Source organism: Buteo buteo, chromosome 24 (assembly GCF_964188355.1).
Source record: "Buteo buteo chromosome 24, bButBut1.hap1.1, whole genome shotgun sequence".
Classification (NCBI taxonomy): Eukaryota; Metazoa; Chordata; class Aves; order Accipitriformes; family Accipitridae; genus Buteo; species Buteo buteo.
Genome location: NC_134194.1, coordinates 2,486,728 through 2,500,948, shown reverse-complemented (window position 1 = coordinate 2,500,948; position 14,221 = coordinate 2,486,728).

Genomic DNA, 14,221 nt, shown 5'->3' with positions numbered 1-14,221 from the left:
ATTTTACATTAAATTTTAAATTCACCCTTCAGATAAATGGGAAGTCATGGAATCGCAGGAATATGAAAAAGAGAAGAATGTCAGGGTTTTAAGTAGAAAACATTAATCACTTTCAGCATTCTTGGCACAGCAGTCCAGGAAACTCTGACAAACAGACAAGAGGGAAAAGTGAAGCGTTAATAACTCAAAATCAACACTGGGCTGGCTGTAGGCAAGTGCAGCCAGAGCTGTTGCCCAGGGCAGCAGACTGCTGGGGGAAGTAAAAAAAGTGGCAGACTGGCAGCTCTGATGCCTTGAAGGGTGCAGACAGCGGGATGCAGGCAGTGGGGCGCAGGCAGCGGGATGCAGGCAGCGGGCTCCCAGCTCTGGATGGAGCCTCCCAGTCCTGGGGCCAGCAGTGCCCTGCAACGCTCTCCGGCACGGCACAGCCCTTTGCCTCACCTCCCTGCCCGGGCAAGGGGAAAAGTCCATTTTGCAGGGTTTTCCAAGAGCCCTACCGTCATCGCTGATCCCACGCAGGCTCCTGAATAATCTGAAGCCAACCAGAAAACTGTAGCGCAAACAGGAGTGAAGGGAATGCCCAGTTTCAAGCAGGCGCTACAGTCTTATCACCGGCATGACTGCACTGGCGTGTTGAGCACGGTTGCCTGAGCATGATAACCACGACTGCTTCATCACGGCTTCAATATCGCTGATAAGAATCTTGCATCATCATAACACAATAAAACACACATGCCTTAAAATCTTAGTTAAGCCGCAACTTTGACTCTCGAGGGCTGCTGCAGACTTGCTCATATAGGAAGCAGGTTTTTTTTGTTAAAAACTGAGTGTTGTGTTTCTTACATCACCGGCAGGAAAAGCAAGAGCCCCACGCAGCTCCATGAGCACCAGGTGGGGACGAGACATGCGAGACGGTGACACAGCGGGGGAAGGTCTGTTTTACAGAGGCACATTCTACTTTTAGAAGTTGTAGGTGTGAGTTATATTTAGCATTCCCCATTTGATAAGCAAGAAATTGTTCTCTGTAAAACCCGTATCCCCCCCGCGGTGGCAGGAGAGCAGATTCCCCAGCCTGGCCGTCCCCTTTGAGGTGCACAGCCTATGCCCAGACCTGCCCGTACCCGTGGGCTCCGTGATGAGCTCTCCAAGGGTGGGAGAAGCCCATCCACCCCGTGTAGGACCAGCGACAGTCTTCTGGCTGCCCTCCAAATCCTTAATGGTGGCAGTTGTCCTGTGCCACCACCACGAGCAAAGCTGGGAGAAGGTTTGCCGAGACGCGTCAAGCTCTGGGAGTGCGTGGGGCGCACAGCACACCCCACTCTTGCACAGACACCAGGACCTCGAGGCCACGTCTTGCAGCTCAGTCCAGGGGTGCCTCTCCTAAAGCCCCACTTTCCAGGCAGTGGGTGGCTCTGGAAGAACTCCTCCTGCACGGGAGCATGTGGTGGGGCAGCCAGGAGGGAGCCAGATGGCCCAGCATCGCCGGTATTTCCCCCGTTTTCTTTTTTGAAATATTTGATTAGTCATTTTCTGTTGTTATTTTACTTCCTTTTTCATCTTCAGTTCTCATTAGTCACTTGCCAGGATTCACAGTTTCTATTTTCTGCAGAACACGATCCCACTTTTACAGGCTTTGGATCACTATTTTTTTTCCTCTCCTTCGTACACGGTGTCTTTGCAACTGAAAAATGGGGTGTCCCTTTCTGGCCAACGCCTCTCCGGAGCCAAATTTCAGCTGGTTGGTGGGTGGGGCTTGAAAACACCCATTACAGATTGTTTGGATTGATCATCTGTGTTTCTCTGAGACTCGCTTGGTTTCAGACGGATGACTGAGAAGGCAATGAATCACCGTTAAATATTGCCAGCCTTTTTTGGATGCTTACCAACCACTGCCAAAGCCACCGCAGATGTGTCACAGGCACCAGCTTAAAGATGCGAGAGGTGTGAGGCCACGGCTGTCGCAGGGTGCTTGGGGAGCTTGAATGGGATTTACACCGTAAACTCAAGTCCAGAGATGTCTTGCAATTACTCCCCATGGATGGGGAGATATAACTTCTTTCAAAAACTAGGGAAGACTATTTTATTTTCTCTGCTGTCAGGGCTGGAGGGTGAAGTGTGCAACAACTTATGTTGGTACATGGGCACCAACCTGCCGTCACTGGGGCTGGGGAGGCACGGAGGCTGCCTGTGAAACCTCTTCTGACAAAACAGGCATCTCATTTCTTTGAATTTAACACGAAAATCCAGAACATATCTCTAATTTTGTCTGAAAGGTAAGGAACTCATTGTGGATCTCCAGGACAACATCTCGCTGACCAAGCAGGGAGATTTTCCTTGCTTTCCCAAAGCTGGGTACCTACAAAAAAGTCTATGAGTCCTAAAGCATCCGGACCCTGCTAACCCCCATCAGATAGAGAGACCCTGGCAGATCCTCAAAAGACAAAGGGATCGCAACGGAGGGCAGGGGGTCAGGACATTGAGATGTGCAGAATGAGTCGGCTTTGGACTAATTTCTGACTTCATTAGTCTGTACAATTCTCCCCTGGTCCTGCAAAGGAAGGGCATGCCTCCGTGACTCACAGGCTTTTTTTTCTTGAGTAGCTACAGAGGAAGTAATACAAACCATGGGGAATACCTTTTGATTAAATAAAAATTCTTTCTGTGCCAGAGCCTATTCCAAAACGCGCAGCCTCTGCTCTTCAATTAGCCTGATTTGGAGCCATGCTCCAAGGAACACTTTCCAAAGATGACAGCCCACTGTCCAGACAGCTGGCCACCGACCAGCGACCACAGCCAAAGCACGAAACACGAAAGGAATGTCCTTGGGCTGGGGAGCGGAGCTGCACATCTGCTGCAGATGCCCCGACTGAGCACAGTCACCAGCGACGACGATTTCAGTTTCTACTCTTTCTGAACAGCATTTAAAAGTACCCTGTGCCCCACAGAGAAGTATGGTTTCCTTCCTTCTGCAGAGGCAGACCGCAGAGGTACAATACTGTTTAACTCCTTCCAGTACCGAGACAAGAAGGTATCAATGCCGTCGTGCAAAGAACATTGTAAAGCGTTTCAGCCTCCCGTGTTCAAGATTAATTCCAACTGGAAGAGATACAGAGAAGGGCCAAGGAGGGGAAGAGGGAGCCCATCGTGTCTGAGGAGGCTGATGGTTTGGTCTGCTCAGAGGTGTACGAGTTGCAAGTGCCAGCTGGAAATGTGGCAGGGGCAAATATTTAGGGAGAAATAAAAACATTTCAAGGTTGCACAAGAATGCATAGATAGGAATTTGACACAGGTGTGAAGAGGATATTCAGAGGAGTGAAAGAGGGTGAGGATCAATCTTTTCATAGAGGAATAAGAGCAAGAAGATAACTTTAAGATGGAGTACATAAATGAGTAAAACTACTTCCCAAAATGTCTGCTTTCCCCCTAACATGACAGAAAGCCTCACAAGAAGTGCTCATGTCACCCTTTAGCTGGCTGAACTTCCATTCCAGTGGTTTATATGTGGTGATGATCATATACTGATCACATGCCTGGTGGTGATCCAGAAGTTCTCCAGCAAATCCTTCACAGAGTGAATTTTGCTCAGGAGGAACAGTCTCTGCACCATCGCTATACTGAGACTTCTCACCAGGATTTCTTCTCTAGTTAGGCAGAGCCCAGCTCATAAAAATGAAGCCCATCATCTCTCCAGGCTTAGAAAAGTGAACATTTCTGTTAGTTTTCAGTTAATTTTCTGTTATCTTTTCAGTTCCTCAGTTAATTTTCTGTTAAGCTTTCAGTTAATTCCTAATGGGCCGGGCTATTTTCTGCTCATTAATTTAATTCTGTGTCTGACTAGGATATGGGTATTTCAGATGCCTCCACCTAGGAGTGAAATCATATCAGCGATTTACATCTCATGAGCACAAATCTTCCTCGGATTTTTTGGCGGAGGTGGAGTTGGACGGAGGTGCTGTGGCATGAGCCCTCACTGGAAACTCCCTCCTACCATCTGAGCATCCCGCAGAAGCTATCCCCAAAGTGCAGAATAGGAAAGAAAGGTCAATGCTGATCCTACCATGAGAGGAGCAGAGTGGTCATGGCGGTTTCATTTCTGAGTGAATATTTAAAAATGAGTCAGTGTGTGAGAGACCAACTGATTAGTGTACGTACAAGAGTATACCGCAAGTTCCATCTTCCTTTCTGACTTTATCAGCTCTTTTTTTTCCACCCTGGCTGCAATCTAAGAATGTATTTGCATGTCATTAGCAGCTATAAAAAGAATAAAGAGAACAAGGTGGAGTCCCAACTTCACAATTCTGTTTTTTCCAGCAGTAAAAGTCCGTCCTGCCCACACCTTTCCCTTCCGCTCTCTGCAGGGACTCTCATTGCTTTAGCCAGTTTTGAGATAAAAGCAAAATCCCTGATGCCCACCAATAAGTTTAGCTGCAGCCCTAATTCCTACTGCCTCTTCCAAGGGAAGAATTTCTTCCCTGTGATTTGAACATGGCTCCAATACATGGTACCCGAAGGTACACTCATCCACGTGACACATACGATCCATTGCGTCCCTTTAAGCCATACCATATTCTGTTTTATGTCCAGCAGCCACAGTGGTGCCAGGGATGTGCAAAGTCCTGAACCACCCGTTCACTATGAAGGCAGCAGAGTCGGGGCCAAACATCTGACTCTTAGGTGCAATTCTGCTTCCCGGGGTGCATGATGCACAGTGTCACTGGAAGGGTCTACACTATTCCTGAACTCATTAAAATCAGAAAAAGAACAGGGTTTTCTTGAAAGAGACCAGCTGTGCACCATGGTGACTGGTATTCGCCACTGCTCACCTACCGTCTGGCCGATCAGTGCAAATCCTTGATGGCACAAGGCAAAGATGGCATTCCAATGGACGCTGCCCCACCAGGGTAACACACAGAGGTTTAACCGCAACTCTGGAGTAAAACTGACCTGCTGATTACAGGGAAATGTTGGGAATATCAGCAGGGGAGGAGAACTACCCCAATTCTGGCACCAGCAGAGTCAGGGCACACAGGCAAGGGAGCACAGTCTACCCGGCTTCTGCTTCCAGGGTGGTTCATCCAGCAAAGGCTCCCAAACGCTGAGCTGTGGGGAATGGCAGGGAAGACGCCTTACTCACCAAACAATTAGTGAAATGATTGAAAGCAAAGAACTGAACATGACGGCTCCTCAGGGGAAGGAGGTGCCCGGCGGCATCTCTAAGACCTGGTTTGTAGCTCACACGACAGTGGCTTCTGATGTAATTAATATCATGCAGGGAAGCCGCTGGAGTTACAGTACGTGTTCTGTGAAACATCAGCTCAGGGACCAGTAGGAAAATGCCACATGAGCATAGGAAAAGCAGCATCTGGGCTTTCATCAGCTTGGATGGCACGCGTGTGTGTGGTTCTCCTGCTTGAGCCTCAGGGGAGAGGGAGCACATCAAACAAAACAGTCACTATAGCTATGTACCGCTTGAGTTTTTTAAGGGTAGGAAAACCTAACGCACATTACAGACCGTTAATTAGATAGCAAAATTCCTGCAGTATTGAAATATTTAAATTATTTAAAATTTAAATTACAGCAAAAACATGTAAACAAAAAATTCTGAATTTCAAACAGTGAAGAAGCAATGTCCCACGGGTGTAATCCTGGCACAGTTTTCATTCCCCTTGGTGGGAGGGCAGAGGAGCCGTGCCGCAGGGCCACAGGCCAAGGGCAGCCCCGCTCTCCTCCCCAGCAGGCTCTGCGGGGACCGGGGGAAGGAGAGGGCTCTGCCCACCCAGGACCCACCATGGCCACCCCAGAGCCCACTCTGACCTTAGGGATCAGTTCTGCCAGACGCACCATCAATGGGATGCACCATCAATGGGATGCAGCCTCATCACCCAAACTTCCTGCAGATGATGTCTATGGAGATACCGGCCAAAGGGTCTCAACCTCCTCAGGACAGCACACAAACTGGGCAAACGTTCCTTAAAGAGCAGCAAAGGAGCAGCTTTTCTGTCCCTGTTGAGATGCTGAGCTGCCCCACTAGCCCTTGGCTAGTCCCTCTCCCCAGCACGCCGCTGGGCTCACACGGGCACCACAGGGTCTCGGGAGGGCTCTTGAAATTGTCATTTATACGTGAGCACGGTACCACTGAGTTATTCATGGGGCTCCTTATGACAACCACATAGAACAAGGCAGGAGCATTAATTAGTAAAGATGAGAGTATTACTTAGTGTAATTGTACTATCAATTAGGGTAAATGTGAATGTAAAGATCTGAGAGGCATTTAGGTAGTGCTGGCTTATCTTCCAGCAATCTTTAGGCAACACCAGTTCACGCAAATACTTCAGCATCTAAAATCAGAATAGGCTCAAACACATTTGAACGACGTAGCTCCTACCGAACCTATGGGGGAACCCTTATTTTAGAAACATGTAGTTTCCTCAATCAGATAAGAAACTAACAGCTTCCATTCTACAGGTGACTACTCGCCTTCAGTTTAGGCATATTTGTGGTGAGGTATTAATCACTTCCTTGCACCAAAGCACATATAAAAGGAAGCCGGGAGCCAGCGGTACCCAGTCCAAGGAGGGGAGCGGAGAACCTTCGCCATGATGCTGTGCCTGATCGGGGTTTTGCTGTCCTGCGGAGCTCTGTGCCTCACGTCCCCCGTGCCGCCCACCACAGAAACGGGCTGCACTGCCAGCTACCTCATCCTGGAAACCCTCATCGATGTTAAGGAACTGAAGTCTAAGGTTGTTCCATTTTCTTTGTGCTCCGTGTCTGACTTTTTGTGCTAGTGGAGAACCTGCTAACATGATTTTTATCAATCTCTTTCAGGGCAGCAGCAAGATCACACCTCCGGTAAGATCACTTTCTGCCTCGCATTGCAATGTTGTGTGCTTGTGGTGTGGCTAGTGTGCTTTTTGAGATGGGAGGGGAAAGCAGCTATTGTTAAAACCCATTCAGGACGTCTGCAAGTTCTTATGCTCTTCAGATAGGTCTTAGAGGGCAACCACGACATTCACGGGCTTTGCGGGAGCGCTGTGCTGGAGGGAGCGGAGCTTGTGTGTGCTGAGAGGTGATGTGCAGGGCTCGGCTGCCCAGAGATGAATCCTCCTCCATCCATCGTTATCAATGCACAGTTATCTCCCTGAAAATCAGCGCTCGGGGTTGCTGCTTTCAGTACAGCGGTGCATAAAAGCTTGCTTCCAGCCAGCGCTGGTTGTCTTTCTTTTCACGGGGTAGAGAGAACTGACCATCTGCTGAAGTCAAGCGGAGGCAGGTGCCTTCCTGCCATTGGAAAGCGGGGGGACAGGCTGTCCCCCTGTTTTTTCTGGAAAGAAATACCCACATTGTTAGAGACCGATGCCAGCAGTGGCATTGGCAGCACGCTTCATGGGGGAAGCTCAGGAGAGGCAAAGAGCGGGTAGCAGGGTTGGAGGTTGGAGATGCTCCTCAGCATCGCTGCCTTTCTGTGCCTGAGTGCTGCTAAGGAGGCAATTAAAACACAAATGATTCCTGATCCTGCCCAGTTTCACCTCCACAGGCTCGCTCTGCAGCTTTTGAAGGTAATGTCTGCTCTAAGGTGTCCAAAGTTACTATAAAATGTTGGCCTCAAATTATTGCGCAAATTATTTCTTGTATTGCGCAACATTATTTCATCTTAATTGCATTAACGTGATACAACCTGTGCCAGCAATATGGTACAGAAAAGACAGAAATGATTAAACATTGTTATTCCAGAACAACATGATGGAGGCAGGAGGAAAAGTAACCACCTATCTGGAAGGATTTATTGAAGCCCTAAAACTCAGCGAAGAGAGTTCGAAGGAGAGACTAATAGCCCAGAAGCTGCAGAAAATCCAGGATGCCATAAAGTCATGCGTCGGGTGGATGGTACGTTTGGGTTGAATTTTCTGCTCGCTGTTTTACGTTGTTTAGACGACTGTAGAAGACACTGTGGGGTTTGTCCTGACTGCACTGAGAACAAGTGCCTGACTAAAGAATGCGGCTGCCTCCCAGTCGGGTGGCGGATGGGACCAGTGTCCAGCCAGCAGCTCTCACTTGGCCCTGGTGCCTCCTCCACTCCGCTCCGCTCCATCGCTGGGGGACGGCTGCACTGGGTGCAACTGGTACCACATTCCTTGTGCTTTCCCACCCCACTATCTTCCTCAGAGCTTTTGCGGTCTTAAAATTAATTACTAAGCAAAAAACTGCAGTCAGGGAACAGAATGCGACTTACGTGTTCAGATTCTGTTCCTTTAACTCTTCTCCTTTCTGTCTGCCCCCCAAGGAACAGGACTTGGAGCCAATGAAAGAGGATTTTTTCAGTAAATTGGAATATTTACTAAGGTTCCTGAATCACAATACTCTGCCAAAGGAAACAGCATAGTCTTCAAAGAAGTTTGAAGCACCCCTGGTCCAGCCTGCCAGGAGACCTGAGCTTTGCATATCCTTACTTCAATGAGCAAGCCGATTGGGACCTATTATTTATTCATATATCTATTGATATTTATTTATTCTATTTATTTGTAGAAACTTCGAGTTATTTATTTTTACAATGAAGAAATGCAATAACTATTTACTTCTGGGAAGTGCTATTTGATGGGGTGTGAGGAGGAGCTCTGTGGGTCCTGTCTGGGGTTTGCACTCACACTATTTTTCTAGCACACTAGCCCAAGCCACAGCCCCAGGGCTCGGCTCTGCAGCACCCGAGTGCTCTCAAAGCCGGGGTGAAACCACCCTGCGAGATGGGGACAGGGACCATCGGTGCCAGGCTGCAGATGCTGCCCAGCACCTTCGTCTCCCTCTTGGTCCCCAGGACCAGCCCCAGGGCTGGATGTACCCCACGGCACGGCCGGCCGGCTGCTGGCCTCGGCTCACCTGAGCCACCGCCAAACACGATCAAAGGTGGCTTTCAAAGATGTCAAACCTTAGCAAACCCTTGAAAAGACTGCTTACAAACTTAAGGCATAGCTCATCCCCACTTAGAGCTTGTGAATGTAAAAATGACTTTCACTGAGTTTTGCCAGTGCCCCATAGAGATGAACTGCCTCAGTAAAACTTGCTGACCAAGAGCCTGGTACATACCGTATTCCTTTTCTTTTCAACCAAATGAAGTCTTTATACGATATGCTCTATTGCTGTCGCACTCTGGCTGTTTCAGCATTTTATTCTTGCAGCTGAAGTTTCCAGATGCCTTCAGGGCAGTTTCACATCTCTAGGAGGTATGGGGCATTTTCAGAGGAGAGTCTTGTAAAAGGATGCAACTGTTACTTTTTAAATTATGCTTATGTACTTACATTAACTGAAGAATATTACTATGCTACAAACACAGTGACAATAATTTTAAAATGTAAAAAATATGAAGTGCAAATTGTGGAAACATGACTGTTCTTCTTAGAGCTGTGTGCTGCTGACACATCACTTATACATTTTTTACAGTTAAATATTTGGGAAACTTGTATGCAGAACTCTATGAAATGTAACCAAACTCTAACAGAATCTATGCAAAATAAATCTCTTGCACAAAGGTGTAACCTTTTTTTTTTATTTGATCATGGTTTATGGTCATTTAAGGAATATTCTATCTAAAAAAGTTAGATTGATCGAATCAGGGTCTTCTACCAGTGAGGTTTTGACAGTTTCAGGAGGTTATTATATTCAGAAATAAGAAAGTGATTATATAGTCTATAGATGATTGACAATCCTGTGTAGAGGATCACCATGAGGTCCAGATACCACCTAAGACCACTTGTGTTTTCAAATTTGGGTAAAAGTAGCACTTTAATAGCGAGGCAGGATTTTGTTTCTGTCTTTGCTCTCACTTTATGGTGAACACCTCACTGCAGCATCTCCCCTTTCCCACCCGGCTGGATATGCTGATTTCAGGGAGATTCACCCGTACAGAAGAAAGCAAACATTTAGCAATCAATCAGCCATAAAAATCCTATTTGGGGCCGGGATGGGGGAGCAGAGCTATCCCGCAGCTGCACCTGTGTCTCCGTGGACTATCAGGGCTGTTGGGCACACACCTTCCCCTCCAAGGGGATTTTCCCACTGGAATTTCACCTTCAGAAAGCAATCGCAGCCCAGCCCATCGTCTTTATCTACTTTTGCAGGCATCACTGAGCGGCTGAAAAAATTTCCCTAATACTATGATTCATGGAGAATTTAGCAGAGAGCAGTGCTTGTGCAAGCTGTGGTGTGCCTGTGGGATCCCCCAAACACCACACTGCCTGCAGGAAAGGGCAGGTTGAAGAAGGAGGGAAATCCATGCCGGAATCTGCAGGGATTATTGAAGGCAACTAACATGTTTGAAGAATTAGCTAATATTTTTAATAACACCTGAAGAGGAGTTTCTTGAGGGTGGGGGAAGGCAGACAGTAGTCATCGTATGAATGGGAAAAAAGTCCAACCCCAAGAGTAGGTTCAGTCATCAACACCCTGCCTCCCCCAAACAGTCAAGAATAAAGCATTAACCAATACCTACAAAGATATGGAGTGCATAGAAAAAGAGGTTCAACATTTTTAGTGGCTTTAGGTCAAAGCAGCTCATCCCGTGAGGGGGTGAGAGGGCAGGTGGAGGGTGACACCGGCTATATCTGTGTTTTGGGACGGTGTTTGCGTTGCCCATTAGGACAGCCTCGTGAGAGACCCGAGGACATGTTCTTGTCCCATCTCCCCAAGACTGGCATACAGCCTGCTGGGAAGCTGGTCTTACAGGGTAGTTATTGACCTCCAGCTCAAAGGCTGAACGCTCTTTGGAGAGCTGGATCACAATCCAACATACTGCATCCAAAGCCGCTCTCTTGTTTGGAATTGGGTGCAAGACAGAGGAGCAGTTCCAACCTTCCGAGGAGGGAAACGCTGCTAGGAAAGGGGCTGTGACCCTGTGGGATGTGAGGGAAAAGCACGGCAAAAGGCTCGGTTTGCTTCCAAAGCAAGTTTTACATTTGTTAGCTCAAATCTTCTGAGAGGGAGATGGGGCAGAGGGCCAGGACTACCAGGAGATGCTGTGGACCATTGCTCATGGTGGGGAAGGAAGGTTGGAAAATGGTTCCCGTAGAGCAGGCTGAACCCGCCGTCATCGCTGCCGGGTGCTTGGGGAACAGCAGATACACGTACTCCCAGACACTAACTTCCCTATCGCTTCTTCAAATGCAAATACAAATAAAATTGCTATCACTATAAAGCAGGTCATCCACCCAGGCAACTCTTCAGGCTCTTAGGCGTGGGGTAAATCAAAGAGCAGGCAGCTCATCTTACTCCAGTTACCGCACACACTCAGGATGTGCTAGGTTTGGCAAGTGTTTCTTCTCCAAAAACGAGAAAATAAAGATCTGGCTGCAACTAGCCGTGGCCGTTCTCTAGGTGGCAGCCCTTGCCTGCTGCACGTCCCTCCAACACCGCCGACCGATGGCATGAGCCAGAGGAGACGGGAGGAGAAGGCGGCCTGCCAGTTTGTTACTCACTCAGGCTTTTAATCAATTTTTCTCAGTATTACTCCACCAAAATGCTCAGAAGTGTCATAGAAAGGTGAAGGAAGATTTCAGACTGGCTGTTTTCCGAACGAACCTGAAGAAGGGCTTGCGTGCCTCGAGTTCACCTGCAGCCCCCCAGCTGGAGCAACTGATAACGGCATCCCCTCTTTGTACAAACTCCCAGTCTTTAGTGTTCATTGTTTTTCACTACTTCGGGGAATTTTTTGTGCTTGCTTGCTTATCCCAGCTTCTCAAAACTCCCTCTGCCAGCACCCTCGGGAACTCTTCAGCCGGTTACAAAGCGAGCACTCCTGTTCATAATACCTTTCTTAGAAAACACCCTTTTCTTACCAAAAGGCTATCGATCAGAAGGGTTCAATAAAGTCCAGCAGACCGTTGCCTCTCACGACAGAAACAGCTAAAAGCAGAACAGCGTGGCTGCAACCGCACCGGGCCTAAAGCAACGTAAGAGGACGCGGGGTGCGAGCAGGAGGAGGCAGCGCGGGGCGCGAGGGCTCCGTACCTACATCCGGCCCCTGCAGCATCGCTGAGAGACGCATCCTGTGCGCGGCACAGGGAGCTGCTTGCTTTGAGCTTCAGCCTATCGATAACATCTTGGTACTTTCTCTCCAGCAGTTTTCAAGCTATTTGACATTAAGCCGGGGTATGTTTTCCAGGTGGGTGAGTGGTAAAAGGAGCAATGTTGTTCCAAATGGTATCTGGTGTGAAGATCATTCAGAATGGATTTAGTAGGTGTCAGTATTTGGCCAATGGCTTAGATGAACATACAGCCTACGTAGTGGTTTGCATCTGGTGGATCCGGTTATTAAATCCTCATACAGAATAAGACAGTGTTTGAGCCTACTGTCAGCAGCTTCGCCCGGGGCAAAAGATCCAGACAGAAGTGGGAGAAGGTGAAGGAGACAGACTGGCCTGCCCTCTCCTCTCCCACCTCCAGAGGTGAGGAGCAGAACAGACTCCCTAGTGTTACCAAGAGATATTCAAGTTTACATAGGAGAAAGTACAGAGATGTCTTTGCTGGTTTTTTACATCTTTCGGTGTGCCAGTTTAGCACATCTAAATGTTCATTTTAGTGACTCATTTTAATCAACTCTACCTCAGGTTGTCGGTCGAAAAGAGCTTGCAGGTGCCAAATGCTATTTGGTCTTTTAACGGCTCGGCTGGGAAATGAGAACACATGGACACCAGAGAACCAAGAGCAGTTTGCCACTAAAAGTTTGCCCTTTGAGAGAATGATTCAGGCCTTTCATCAGAGAGGTGAACCAAAGCATGGAAAGTGCAGCCGTGACAATATTTCCCACGTGGTTGTTGCTACAAGAACCTTTCACACAGCACTAGGAAAAGGTAAATACGCACTCTGCTAACTGGAGAAGTTAAATGAACGGTGAATAACATGGCCATGATCAACATGCAGACTTGTATTTTCTAGTAGGGACAACGCAAAACATATCTAGACAAAGAACTTAAAACATTGTCCAGGCTCAAATTTTCATATTACATTTAGAAGACTATCCAAAGTGAAATGTATCCCTGACTCAACAGCAAAGATTTCCCTAATCAAATCTGGTAAAACCTATCTGCCACTTCTGCACTTCATCAGATATTTTCTATGAAATACCATATCTAGAAATCAAATATAGGTTTAGAATAGAAACTGGACCATATGGGAAGTATTTAGACCAGACCCTCAGCTGGCAGAGGTCGATAGGGATATTTGCAACGCTCTGTGCTGATGTGCTCCAGCTGAGAGTCTGGCTCTTCGCTAACCCCTTCCAAACAGCACTTGCCAAGCGTATTTCTGCTGGCACTATAAAAGGACTACCTTACGGCTCTCTGCTGGAGTCAGAGCTGTCACTGAGCAAAGTGCAAGGTGAGGCAGCACGGGCTGCACGGGCGTTCCCGGGGCAGGTTACAAAACCTACCACTACCTGCCAGGCGCGGTTGGCACTAACGCTGACAATTAGTGATTTCCCTTTTCTCCGTGGCCAGAAATAATTCCTCACTGAGAGCTCCCTTGATGACGCTTCTTTTATTGACTGTAATATTAATTGCCACCCACCATGGAACAAAGTAGACTTTTTTTTTCTTTAGAGCTGTATTATCTTAGAGTTATCTAAGCCCTGGCTCTGCAATCTCTCTGGCAATTTCATTCTTCAAATACAGGGTTATCTAGAAGTGAACTTCCTTGTGCGTTTACTCCGCTCTTAGCTGATTGCACTGGGGAGAGCCGCAGCCCTCCGAAAGCTGGGGAAAACCTGGCTCCCCTCCTGCAGACACGCCAGGGTCCCATCCTAAAGCACCCCCTGAACACGCGACGCACAACACTCCTCTGTCCTTTCAGCCCTTCTCCCCACTCACTTGTTCCCCCATGCACGTAACACAAAGCACCTAATTACCTTTGTGAAGTGCTACATAAGGGCCCAAGTATCATTAACGAAGTGACGAACATTTCCCCCCCACCCCAAGAACGAGAAGCTGCAGTCGCCAGCTGAGATTGAAGAGTTGCATGGCACTGTCATAAAAATTAATTACATCAGGGTAAGATCCAGCCCTCACACTTACCAATTACAACAAACCACCAACCTTGTGTTTTCTTTTCAGGTCAAAGAAAAGATATTTGCTGTAGAAAAGGAGTCAGTTTTGCAAGGCTGCTGTACATGTCTGTGCACCCCTCTGCTCCCACACGCCTCCCTAAATCACACTGTAGAGATGTGGATGATTGATTAGGT